At 51.7% G+C, this 12199-nt stretch overlaps 1 protein-coding gene across 2 annotated transcripts in view; it reads left to right on the top strand.

The window, feature by feature from the left end:
• Positions 1-12199, top strand: part of LOC144826579 (uncharacterized) — a 125432-nt gene that overhangs the window by 1974 nt on the left and 111259 nt on the right. Inside the window, exon 1 of one of the 2 annotated variants that reach the window (XM_078685192.1) lies at positions 1396-1508. The exons of the other annotated variant lie outside the window; for it this stretch is intronic. The gene's annotated coding sequence lies outside the window, so the exon portion shown is untranslated. Of the gene's footprint in view, positions 1-1395; positions 1509-12199 lie in introns of those variants that run through there. 2 annotated transcript variants of the gene reach the window in all.

The following is a 12199-nucleotide window of genomic DNA, read 5'->3' as shown; positions in this document are numbered from 1 at the left end:
TAGAGATTGAGCAATGTGGGTGCAAGTATAGAGCCTTGAGGAATACCTTGACCTACCGCCAAAGGAGATGAAAGACTATTCGCTATTTTGATCATTTGGGATCTATCAGAGAGGAAGGAAGCAAACCATTTAAGCACAGTGCCCTCCATGCCCATTCTCTGTTGAAGAGTGTTAAGGAGAGTGTTGTGATTGACAGTGTCAAAGGCTGCAGAAAGGTCAAGGAGAATAAGAAGACAAGACTCTCCAGAATCGAGTATCCTCAGCGCGTCATCAATCACTTGCAGCAGGGCTGTTTCAGCGCTGCAGTTTTGAATGAAGCTGGACTGGAACATGTCAAGAATATCATTGTCCTTGATATGACGAGAGAGTTGTTTCGCTACACATCTTTATGTGATTTTTGCTAGAAAAGGTAGGTTAGTGATGGAGCGGAAGTTGAGGTCGTTCGCATCAGCAGTGGGTTTGTTAAGCAGAGGGGTGACCTGCCAAGTTTTGAAGGAAACAGGAAGGGACCCTTGACAGAGGGAGAGGTTCACCAAAGTGGTCCAATAGGACAGAGAATGCGTATAGAAGTCAATGGCACTAGGGACGGGGTCAAGGGAATGGTTAGAGGGCCTTGTTTCGAGGATGCATTTGAGGAGGGCATCTTCGGAGATGGGGTCAAAGTTCTGCCAAATGGCTAAGGATTTGCGCTCCTCTGGAGGGGAAGGATGACTGACCTGATCCACAAGTGATTTCACTTTGTCGTCAAAGAATATAGCGAATTCCGCTGCTTTCTTTGTAGAATCCTCCAACTTGGAGGTTGGGGGTGAGCAGTTTGGTTTCTTGATGAGATCGAATAGTTTTGTGGGTCTATTTTTGGCTGAGTCGAGGAGGGTTCTGAAGTGCGTCGCTTTTCCAAGGAAGATGTGCTTGTGGTACTCGGATCTTGCTGAACGAAGCGTGGCCAAATTATAGGTGGAGGGCGCTTGTCTCCATTGTTTCTCCAGGAATCTAAGGTACTTCCTTTCTTCATAGAGGGATTTGTTGAACCAAGGTGCTGAGGGAGAGGGCCTTTTCTTTTTGCTTTGGAGAGGAGCGACGTTATTGATTTCGACTGTAAGTACTGTGAGGCTTTGGGAGGCGAGTTTGTTAACATCTAGGTTCGGGTCTAGCCTTGGAAGTGATAGCAAAGCTGATTCACAGAGGGTAGCAAGGTCAATATTTTTAGTATGACGGAACCAGGAGGTAGCCCTTTTAGGTTGGCCGACAGTTATAGTGTGTGATAGGTGAAGGGAGAATGGGGTGAGGAGGTGGTCAGACAAGTCTACATGAATAGGGGTAGCGGTAGTAAGCATGCCTGTTTTTGAAATTACCCTAGTCCAGGATTGAGCCCTTAGAGTGTGTTGTTTCTGTGCAGTGTTGGATAAGATCGTTTGCAGAGAGGAAAGTGGCCAGAAAATTCGCAGAAGAGTCTTGAGACGAGCCCCAGTGGAGATTGAAGTCACCCACGAAGATCTGATTGTCACTTTGTGAGTATTGGTCGCTAATGACGTCAGTGAGTTCCCCCATAAACGAGGGGCTGCTACAAGGCGGGCGGTAAATGGCATGGAATCTGAGGGGTGAGCGGTGGTGCACTTGAAGTACAAGGGATAGGCTTTCAAAAGTGAGGAAGGAGCTGTTAGGAAAAGCCTTAAGTTGAAGGGATTTTCTAAAGATGACTACAACACCTTCCCCAACGTTGTCAATTCTGTAATTTCTAAATATAGAATAGCGTGTGGGTACTAGGAGATCAAACATAGAGTGAGCGGTATCGTTGAACCAGGTCTCTGTGAGGAAGAGCATGTCAATATTGTGAAGTATGATGGTGTCGGAAATTTCAAGTTTGTGTTTTATTGCAGATCTGCAGTTGTGGAGTTGACAGTGCAGCTCTGTTGAGACTGTTTTGGTGACGGGGCACTTGGGCTATGAGGGGGGATAGGAATATTGTACTTATACGAGGGTGCTCGGGAGGGTTTAGGTGGATGAGTGTTTCTGACAGAGGAGATGGTCGGAATAGTGTAGATAGTAGGACTAGTTGGAGACGAAAGTGGAAGAAGGGTGGCGTTTGAGGGCTTGTGTGAGTTAGCAGTGTTTGCAGGCGACAGGTTATGCTTGGCTATTATGGGGGCGAGGTGCATCTTGTGGGAAGGAGAGTGTTTTCCAAAGGAATTGAGGTGTACGGAAAAGTGGAAATCTTGGAGCTTAGAAGTGAAATGGTAGCTTCAAGTTGGGAGATGGAGGTGATGAGAGAGCCTAGCTTATTTTCCAGAGAGAGTAGGGCAGAACACGGCATGTTGGGTGGCTCGATGGAAACAGGAGGGGGTGCAATTGGCAGTGGGAAGTCAGGGGACTGGAGGGGAGTTGGGGTATAGGGTTCAGAGGTGGGGAAAGGTGGTGGTTGAGAGCGGGCGTTGGTGCATCAGAGGTGAAAGGAGAGTTGTCTTTGTTGGTGTTGCAAGAAGGATAGGAATTAAGGACATAATTAGGGGGAGGTAGGTGAGGAGCGAGGCGGTGGGGTGGAGGAAGAGGGGAGGAATGTGTGGAGACATAGGAATGAAGGAGGTTTGGGAGGAAGCGAGGGGAGGGGGTTGGAGAGGTCCTGTATGCTAGGTGAGGTGGCTGTGAGGGAACGGGCATCTGGCGGAGTGAGGGGGTTGGGAGATAGGGAAGTTGAAGAAAGTAAGTGGTTCTGCTAGGCCAGAGGGAGGGAAAGGGAAAGGGTTACCAAGGGGGAAAAAGGGGGTAGCACAGTATGGGGGGAAAAAGAGATTCAATGGGTTTGTCGAGAAATTGGGGTACATAGCGAAGAGAGGAAGGGGAAGAGAAGAGGAGGGAATAAGGGAGATGTAAGGAAAGTTAACTAGTGGGGAAGGTTGGAGGAGAGGTGGACTAAAAATGGGGATGGCAGGTAGGGAAAGGGGGGAGGAGATGAGGTTGGATGGTGCAGATTGGCCGAGGAGCGGATTAGCTAGAGGTCCGGCTGAGGTGATGAAAGGGCGGGGGTGGGGGTGCGTGCTGTGAGAGGGGAAGAATGGGAGAGGAGGGCACAGGAGACGTGGGAGGGAAGAGGGTCGACCTGTGCTTCCCAAGGGTGCAGCCTATTGGAGTGTAGGGGGGTCAGGGGCGGAGAGAGGGAGTAATGGGTGGAGCTAGATGAAGAGTCAGGGGACAACCCGGTCACAGGGGAGGGGAGTAGGGAAGAGGTGGTCAAAGAAAGAGAGACAGGTGTCTTTGGCTTGGATCATGACTGTACCGTTGTTATAGAGTGAGATAGTGAGGGAGCTGTTGAAACACGCAGAGGGGGAGATTTTTAGCTGTTACCCATGAGGGATAGAGGAGGAGGAGGTGACGTTAAGGGAGTTATGTAAGCTGATGGACCAAGAGGGGATGTCATGAGTGAAGAAAATGAAATAGTTTTTGAGCCTCCCCTAACGACCATTGTAAAATCGATTGACAAAAAGGGAATCAGGGAAACATTCCATGGTGTTATGCTTGAATCGTTTTGCTGCAGCTTTAGTCAGGTAAGGAGTATAAATGATTTTAAAGCAATTAATTCCAGACTTGAGTGGTGGCCATGTTGGGAAAATGAGGAGGAGGAGGAGGGTGGTGGGAATAAGAGAGGGGTGTTATCAGGAAGGCGGTGGTGAGGAGAAGTATAAGGACAGAAAGGGGGCACATATTCCAGACGTCGGGTGAAATCTGAACTAATGTGCAGTCTGGGAAGTGAGGCGATTAGGGACAGGTTGTTACTTCCGAGCAGGAGAAGATGGGGGAACAGATTCCAGTAGTTGAGAAAGCTTTACTGCTTGGGAGTCTCTATGATTCTGTTAGTATTATGATGCGCCCTTTACCTAGGTAATCACATAATATACATGGTGCCACCTGGCACTAGATCATATTTTCAAGGGAATTGTTTACACATGAAAGGGCCAACTGGACCACTGTCAGAACCATCACAGAGCGTACTTAGTAAGAGTAAAACAGATCATAAACGTACGGCCAGTAACCACTGGTAATCATTGTACCTAGCATCAGCCTGTAAAAAAAACTACATTAGGCGCCAAACGCATTGTATGCCCATAATCTTAGCAGTCTAATATTAGACCCTAATTTCCTAGTGTTGGACCTGGGCCTCTTGGCAGGGTCATCCCTAAACTTTTTGCCTTCCTCCAATACTCTCTCTGACCTGTTTTTGTTGGTTTAATGACTCTGGGCACTTTGCCACTGCTGACCAGTGCTAAAGTGCATATGCTCTCCCTGTTGTAAAGTGTACATGTGATTGATGTCCATGATTGGTTCATTGGATTTACTGTTAGTCCCTAGTAAAGTGCACCAGGAGTGCCAGGGCTTGTGAATGCCAATACTGCTAGTGGGCCTGCAGCGCTGGTTGCGCCACCCACAGAAGCAGCCTTAAAATGTGTCTAGGGTCTGCCATTGCAGAACCTGCGTGCAGTCTGGTACTGTCATGCTAGCTGGGCAAGTGCACACACTTGCCAGCCCCTGAACCTTCCCTTAACTTCATATTAGTCACCCCTATGGTAGGCCTGAGGGCAGGGTGCATTGTAGTGTAAGGTAGAACATGCCCTGATGTGTGTGGCATGTTCTAATAGTGAATTACTACCAAAGTCGTTTTTCACTATTGTAAGGCTACCTGTTCCCTTCTAGGCCAGATGGGCTGCTGGAATTATTACACTCTATAATCCCAGCAGGCTCAGGGAACATGGTAGAAATTCATGTTTAGTATGCCTGAACTCAGAATAATAAAATACTTCTTTTAGTAAAATTTATTTTAATATCCTGTGTTTGCAAATGCTACTTTTAGAAAGTTAGCATTTGCTTGCCTAACCATTTCAGCCCGCCTCTGCTCTTGTGTGTATCTGACTGTCTGAGTGTGTGAGTGACAGGGCTGGGAGTTGACAGGTTGTGAATAGCAGGATGACACCTTAGTGGGTGGTGGGAGTTTCCCCTGAATGATGCATCAGGCTGTGCTCTGCCCCCACAATGCTGGCTCCGCCCTCCTGGGGAGCGACTGATGACTCAGCCTGCACCTGGCCCAGGAAGGACCGAAGCTTGTCAACAAAGTACTCAGGCTGCCCCTGTCTTCACAATGCCGGCTCCGCCCCCCTGGGGAGCGGCTGATGTGCCTGCCCTCCCACTGAATGCAGAAGCAGAAGTACCCACCACAAGTGCTCAGGAGCTGAGAGCAGTTATGCAGAGGCCCCCCTGGCCAGTGAGAACAAAAGAAACTGTGTATAAAAGTAGGAGCCCTGCTCCTTGTAAATTAGAATCCTGTTTTACCACAAAGGACCTCTGCCCGACTAGAAGGAGAAGAGACGCTGGAAGGACTGGCCTGCTGCTTGCCTTGCTGAGAAAGGAGAGGAAGAAGACTTGCTTTAAAGACTTTGCTGCTTTGTGCTCTAAACATTCTCCAAGGGCTTGATTGAGCTTGCCCCCTGAACTGAACCCCAGGACCAGTGGGTTCTCCTGTGCTTTGGCTCGTCCCCTGCCTGAGGCCGAGTATTTCCTCCCGCCGGAGGTGAAGTCTGCCCCCTCTAGCCCCCTCCTAGGGCCGTGGTACTCGGGAGCCAGCCTGCCCTCTTGCCCTTGAGAGCCTCGCTCCACCCGGAGTCGCTCTCTGCCCCAGGGCTAAGGCCGGCCGCTCCTCTACCCCTGCCTGCTTCACGGAGCCCTTGAGGAGACTTCAGCCCCTCCCGCCGGAATCCCGGGGACTCGAGCAGCCTGTGCCCGGGCATCTAATTGCACCCGGCTGCCCTGCCTTGCTCTGCCCCCCAGGAGAGGCCGCACCGCACTGTGAAGGGTGCCTTGCCTCCCGGAGATCCTCCGCTGTCAGAAGGGACCCCTCTGCACTGACAATTCCTGAAAGAAAGCATTCCTGAAGGTGCCTTGGCCCCAGAGGCTCCTCTCACCCCTCCCTGCTCCTCACTGCAGCTGAGAGCCCCCACCTCTGGAAAAGGTCCGGGGCTCCTCTGATCGCCTGCTTGCTGCTCTGCTCCGAGCTCAGCCCCCACCTCTGGAAAAGGCCCAGGGTTTCTTCGAGGCCCTCTCTGGTCTCCATTCCAAGCATACCGCGAGATGTGTGAGAGTTGGTAGGGGCCGAGTCAGTTTCACCCTTGAAGGCAGGAGAGGCGCTGCAAGGCGCTCCGAAGGCTGGGGAGGGTCCAAAGCCCCAGAACAGAGAGAGGCTTTCTCTTTGAAAGGAAAGAACACTGAAAGAACTGTTTGGGAATAACACTAAACAAAGATTGCTTATTACTGAGAAAGAACTGTGGCAACTTAACCTAAAGAGTAACTGGAACCTGCATTTGAAATAACCAAGACTGTATTTACAAGCCTGCTTGAAATTTATATAAAGAGAATATATTTTTACAAATACAGTTTGGTGTCATTGTGTGGTGGGTTGGTTGTGACGGTGTAATATTGCAAATGTTTAACCTTACATGCCCCAGAGATTAGCCTAAGACTGCTTAAGCCACACTACCTAGAGGGTAAGCAGAGGTTGTCTTGAAGGTAACCCTCAGCCCTGACGAGGAAGAGAGAGGCCCTGATTGTCGCCAGTGTTGCACTGCGCCAACCAGAGACTCCCCCTTCCTACATTGGACGCAGCGGTGAGGATAGCGGATTTACATTTGCAGTGTTTTTACCCTAGCTACTGACCATTGCACAGTGATGACAGTCCAGTAACTAAAGCCACAGACATTTTTTGTTGATTTATGATTTGCGAGAAGAGATCTCCATGTGTTTCTGAAGTCATGCCTGTGTCAGTGAAAATGGAAAGGGCAACATCCATTTCTTCTATTGACTGTGATTGGGAGAAACTAGAAAACTACACCAGGAAACAGCTCAAGAGGTTCTGCAAAAATTTGAACATTTCCATGACCGGACTCTCCAGAAGGGAGCAGTTCCAAAAGGCGCTGAGGGCCTGGGTCAAGGCAAGGAATGCCCCTGGAAAGGATTTTGAATTTGAGGATGCAGAACAGCAGCTGGAGGGACCCCTGACTCCAGAGTGTAGGGGTGCAACCTCCCCATTGGGTAGCAGTGTTTCTGGCCGAGGTCTGTCGCCAGAGGAGCTGGCGGACAGACAGGCAACCCGAGATCATGAATTGAAGTTGGCAGAGCTGGAAATAAATGGGCAACTGGAGCTAGAATCTAGGAGGTTAGCCCTGGAAGTAATGAAAATGGAGCTTGCGCATGACTTAAGAATGAGGAAACTTGACTTGGAGCTCGAGGCGCTTGAGGCCAGGAGGGCTTCAGCCCAGCAACAAGAAATGTGTGTAGCTCAGAGATTGAGCTTTGCTGAGTTGGAGGTGGAGTCCAGCTCAGATGGTGGCAGCAACATTCAGGTATCTAGTGCAGACAGCATAGCGCGCGCACCTAGAGATATGGCACCTGACTTGGAGGGGGTTAACTTACACCAGGAGGTTCAAGGGCATGAGGTAGCTCCAGTAGTGCGCAGCGTCCCTGAAGGGAATAGGGTAGCTGGCGTAGGAGTTCATGGTCCTAGTGGTGGGAGGGATTCCCCCATGGTTGAGGTCCTGGTGGGGGAGTGTAAGGACCGCCCAGAAGAGTGTGGGTTGTGTGACAGAGACAGTTCGCTACTGTCTGGCCAGTCTCAGAAGAATGGTGTGGAGTATGTGTGTGAGGCGCTGGATGGTGAGGTGAAGGATAATTTGGTTAACCCTACTAGGGGGCTGTGTAATCCAATTGTGGGAGAGCATACTTTAAGTCCCAGTTTTCCAGAGCTATGCCAACACCTGTTTGAGAGTGAGTTCTCTGGCCCCAGGGAGCTCACATTGGAGGCAGACCTTGTGGTGGATTCCCGAGGGTCTGGAGAGGCATTGGGGTGTGATCCTGTGGGGAGTGTCTCAGGTATCTTCCAGCCCAGAGTGGTGGAAGTGGCGCAGAGTAGCCCAGCTAGGTCCTGTAGTAGTGAGATGGGTGTAGGGCCTCACGTCCTGTCCTTAAGGGGAAGGAGTGAGAATGGGTTTTGTCCCGGTAGTGCCCAACCTCAGTCTCAGAGCCTGGATGGTTCTTTAAGGGAACACCAGGTGGGGAGCCTAGGCTGTCCGGATGAGTCACCCGCTGAGGGGGATCCCCCAGTGGCTAGAGAACGTGGAGGCTCTGTAAACAGGGCTCCAGTAGTTCTGGTGACTGGCAGTACCACTCCAGTTGGGAGGGTGCAGAAGTCCAGAAAGAGGGGCGAGAGGGGGAAAGAGTCCCCAGTGGAAGAACCAGTGGGTCAGGGGCCAGCCAGCAGGGCTGCGTCCCCAGTGAATGACCAGGGGGACACCACTTCTGTCCTGGGGGATCTTCCCGCACTGTCAGAGGGACAGGGGTTGGGAGATCTGCGCCGGGCAGACTGTCGCACGACACATGAGCTATGTGCCACCCTCAGGGGGGGCAGGCGTGCTCCCCGGAAAGTCCTGGTGCGCCAGGCAAGTGTTCAACTGCAGGGTTGGGTCCCTGAGTTGAGAAGCCAGGGTCAGGTGTTGTCTGACCTGGAGGGCAGGACCACTGTAATCAGTGTCCTGGCCCATGTCGCTTCTAGGGGTACCACTCCGGTTGGGAGTGGGCAGTACTCTGGAAAGGGGTGCAGAGGGAGGGAGTCCTCGCCTCTGACCCCGGGTCAACTTGAGGGTTTAGACCCTAGGTTTAAGGGCCAGGTGCAGGGTGTCCCCCCTGACCTGGTGCCCCAGTTGCAGGATAGCACCCCTGAACTGGTGGGCGAATTGTGCAGGTCACCTGCCACAGGTGCCCTGACAATTCTGGAAGGGGGTACCACTCCAGGTGGGAGGGTACAGAGCCCCCAGGAGGAGGACCGGGTGTGGGAGAGGCCACCCCAGTCTTTAGTACAGCCGTCAGGTACAGACCTGAGGCTGGTGGGTCAGTGCCAGGATGGCATACCTGACCTGACAGGAGGGAGAGTGGACCAAGGGTGCCAAGCACCTGGGGCTAATGCCCCCCACTCTTTAAGGCCACAGAGGTTTGAGAGCCCTGAGAGGCGTACGGCTTGGGTCTCATTCCTGACTACTGTCAGTGGCCACTGTGACATTTTTCTGTCAGCCTGTTGGGACACACCTGTGAGCGAATTAAGGTTCAAGGCTGCACAGGTGGTGTCCACAGGTGTAGAGAAGGGTTTCCCATGGATTGGCTTGGTGGACCCTGAGAGTATGAACAGAGGATTTGAAGGAGGTGCAGATTGGCGTAGAACTGGAATGTGCCCCTGCTGTTGCGGGCCAGGTCCAGGTTCTATCGCCCAAAGCAGGGAAGCCCATCACAGTGGTGATTGGTCTACCCTGCGTTTTGGCTGGAAGGGGGTTGTGTGTTGGACCTGGGCCTCTTGGCAGGGTCATCCCTAAACTTTTTGCCTTCCTCCAATACTCTCTCTGACCTGTTTTTGTTGGTTTAATGACTCTGGGCACTTTGCCACTGCTGACCAGTGCTAAAGTGCATATGCTCTCCCTGTTGTAAAGTGTACATGTGATTGATGTCCATGATTGGTTCATTGGATTTACTGTTAGTCCCTAGTAAAGTGCACCAGGAGTGCCAGGGCTTGTGAATGCCAATACTGCTAGTGGGCCTGCAGCGCTGGTTGCGCCACCCACAGAAGCAGCCTTAAAATGTGTCTAGGGTCTGCCATTGCAGAACCTGCGTGCAGTCTGGTACTGTCATGCTAGCTGGGCAAGTGCACACACTTGCCAGCCCCTGAACCTTCCCTTAACTTCATATTAGTCACCCCTATGGTAGGCCTGAGGGCAGGGTGCATTGTAGTGTAAGGTAGAACATGCCCTGATGTGTGTGGCATGTTCTAATAGTGAATTACTACCAAAGTCGTTTTTCACTATTGTAAGGCTACCTGTTCCCTTCTAGGCCAGATGGGCTGCTGGAATTATTACACTCTATAATCCCAGCAGGCTCAGGGAACATGGTAGAAATTCATGTTTAGTATGCCTGAACTCAGAATAATAAAATACTTCTTTTAGTAAAATTTATTTTAATATCCTGTGTTTGCAAATGCTACTTTTAGAAAGTTAGCATTTGCTTGCCTAACCATTTCAGCCCGCCTCTGCTCTTGTGTGTATCTGACTGTCTGAGTGTGTGAGTGACAGGGCTGGGAGTTGACAGGTTGTGAATAGCAGGATGACACCTTAGTGGGTGGTGGGAGTTTCCCCTGAATGATGCATCAGGCTGTGCTCTGCCCCCACAATGCTGGCTCCGCCCTCCTGGGGAGCGACTGATGACTCAGCCTGCACCTGGCCCAGGAAGGACCGAAGCTTGTCAACAAAGTACTCAGGCTGCCCCTGTCTTCACAATGCCGGCTCCGCCCCCCTGGGGAGCGGCTGATGTGCCTGCCCTCCCACTGAATGCAGAAGCAGAAGTACCCACCACAAGTGCTCAGGAGCTGAGAGCAGTTATGCAGAGGCCCCCCTGGCCAGTGAGAACAAAAGAAACTGTGTATAAAAGTAGGAGCCCTGCTCCTTGTAAATTAGAATCCTGTTTTACCACAAAGGACCTCTGCCCGACTAGAAGGAGAAGAGACGCTGGAAGGACTGGCCTGCTGCTTGCCTTGCTGAGAAAGGAGAGGAAGAAGACTTGCTTTAAAGACTTTGCTGCTTTGTGCTCTAAACATTCTCCAAGGGCTTGATTGAGCTTGCCCCCTGAACTGAACCCCAGGACCAGTGGGTTCTCCTGTGCTTTGGCTCGTCCCCTGCCTGAGGCCGAGTATTTCCTCCCGCCGGAGGTGAAGTCTGCCCCCTCTAGCCCCCTCCTAGGGCCGTGGTACTCGGGAGCCAGCCTGCCCTCTTGCCCTTGAGAGCCTCGCTCCACCCGGAGTCGCTCTCTGCCCCAGGGCTAAGGCCGGCCGCTCCTCTACCCCTGCCTGCTTCACGGAGCCCTTGAGGAGACTTCAGCCCCTCCCGCCGGAATCCCGGGGACTCGAGCAGCCTGTGCCCGGGCATCTAATTGCACCCGGCTGCCCTGCCTTGCTCTGCCCCCCAGGAGAGGCCGCACCGCACTGTGAAGGGTGCCTTGCCTCCCGGAGATCCTCCGCTGTCAGAAGGGACCCCTCTGCACTGACAATTCCTGAAAGAAAGCATTCCTGAAGGTGCCTTGGCCCCAGAGGCTCCTCTCACCCTTCCCTGCTCCTCACTGCAGCCGGGAGCCCCCACCTCTGGAAAAGGCCCGGGCTCCTCTGATCACCTGCTTGCTGCTCTGCTCCGAGCTCAGCCCCCACCTCTGGAAAAGGCCCAGGGTTTCTTCGAGGCCCTCTCTGGTCTCCATTCCAAGCATACCGCGAGATGTGTGAGAGTTGGTAGGGGCCGAGTCAGTTTCACCCTTGAAGGCAGGAGAGGCGCTGCAAGGCGCTCCGAAGGCTGGGGAGGGTCCAAAGCCCCAGAACAGAGAGAGGCTTTCTCTTTGAAAGGAAAGAACACTGAAAGAACTGTTTGGGAATAACACTAAACAAAGATTGCTTATTACTGAGAAAGAACTGTGGCAACTTAACCTAAAGAGTAACTGGAACCTGCATTTGAAATAACCAAGACTGTATTTACAAGCCTGCTTGAAATTTATATAAAGAGAATATATTTTTACAAATACAGTTTGGTGTCATTGTGTGGTGGGTTGGTTGTGACGGTGTAATATTGCAAATGTTTAACCTTACATGCCCCAGAGATTAGCCTAAGACTGCTTAAGCCACACTACCTAGAGGGTAAGCAGAGGTTGTCTTGAAGGTAACCCTCAGCCCTGACGAGGAAGAGAGAGGCCCTGATTGTCGCCAGTGTTGCACTGCGCCAACCAGAGACTCCCCCTTCCTACACCTAGGTATCACTAACATTAGGGGCATAAAGCACAGGGTGGAACATAACCTCACTAGCATAAACCATAATATGCAAGATAATCTCATAATCATAAAAACCACATTTAGAGGTAACTAGGACTGGGTGCATAGATCATACTACATGAAATACATTTCCTGGCACCACAAAATCACATTAGGGCCTGGCGCCCATCAAACCTCCCAGTCCCCTTGCCCAACTGGCCATCTCAAATGGACTCCGTGGATGGTCACTGTCAGTTGAACTTCACTGGGGTGGAGGGGGAAGCAAAGGAGACAGTAGGAGAGTAGTTACTCAGGCACCGCGATGCGCTGGCTCCCCAGTGA

The sequence above is a fragment of the Lissotriton helveticus genome, chromosome 1_1 (assembly GCF_964261635.1).
Source record: "Lissotriton helveticus chromosome 1_1, aLisHel1.1, whole genome shotgun sequence".
NCBI classification, from domain to species: Eukaryota; Metazoa; Chordata; class Amphibia; order Caudata; family Salamandridae; genus Lissotriton; species Lissotriton helveticus.
The sequence above is the reverse complement of the archived record's forward strand: the minus strand, read 5'-3'. Positions and strand labels throughout refer to the sequence as shown.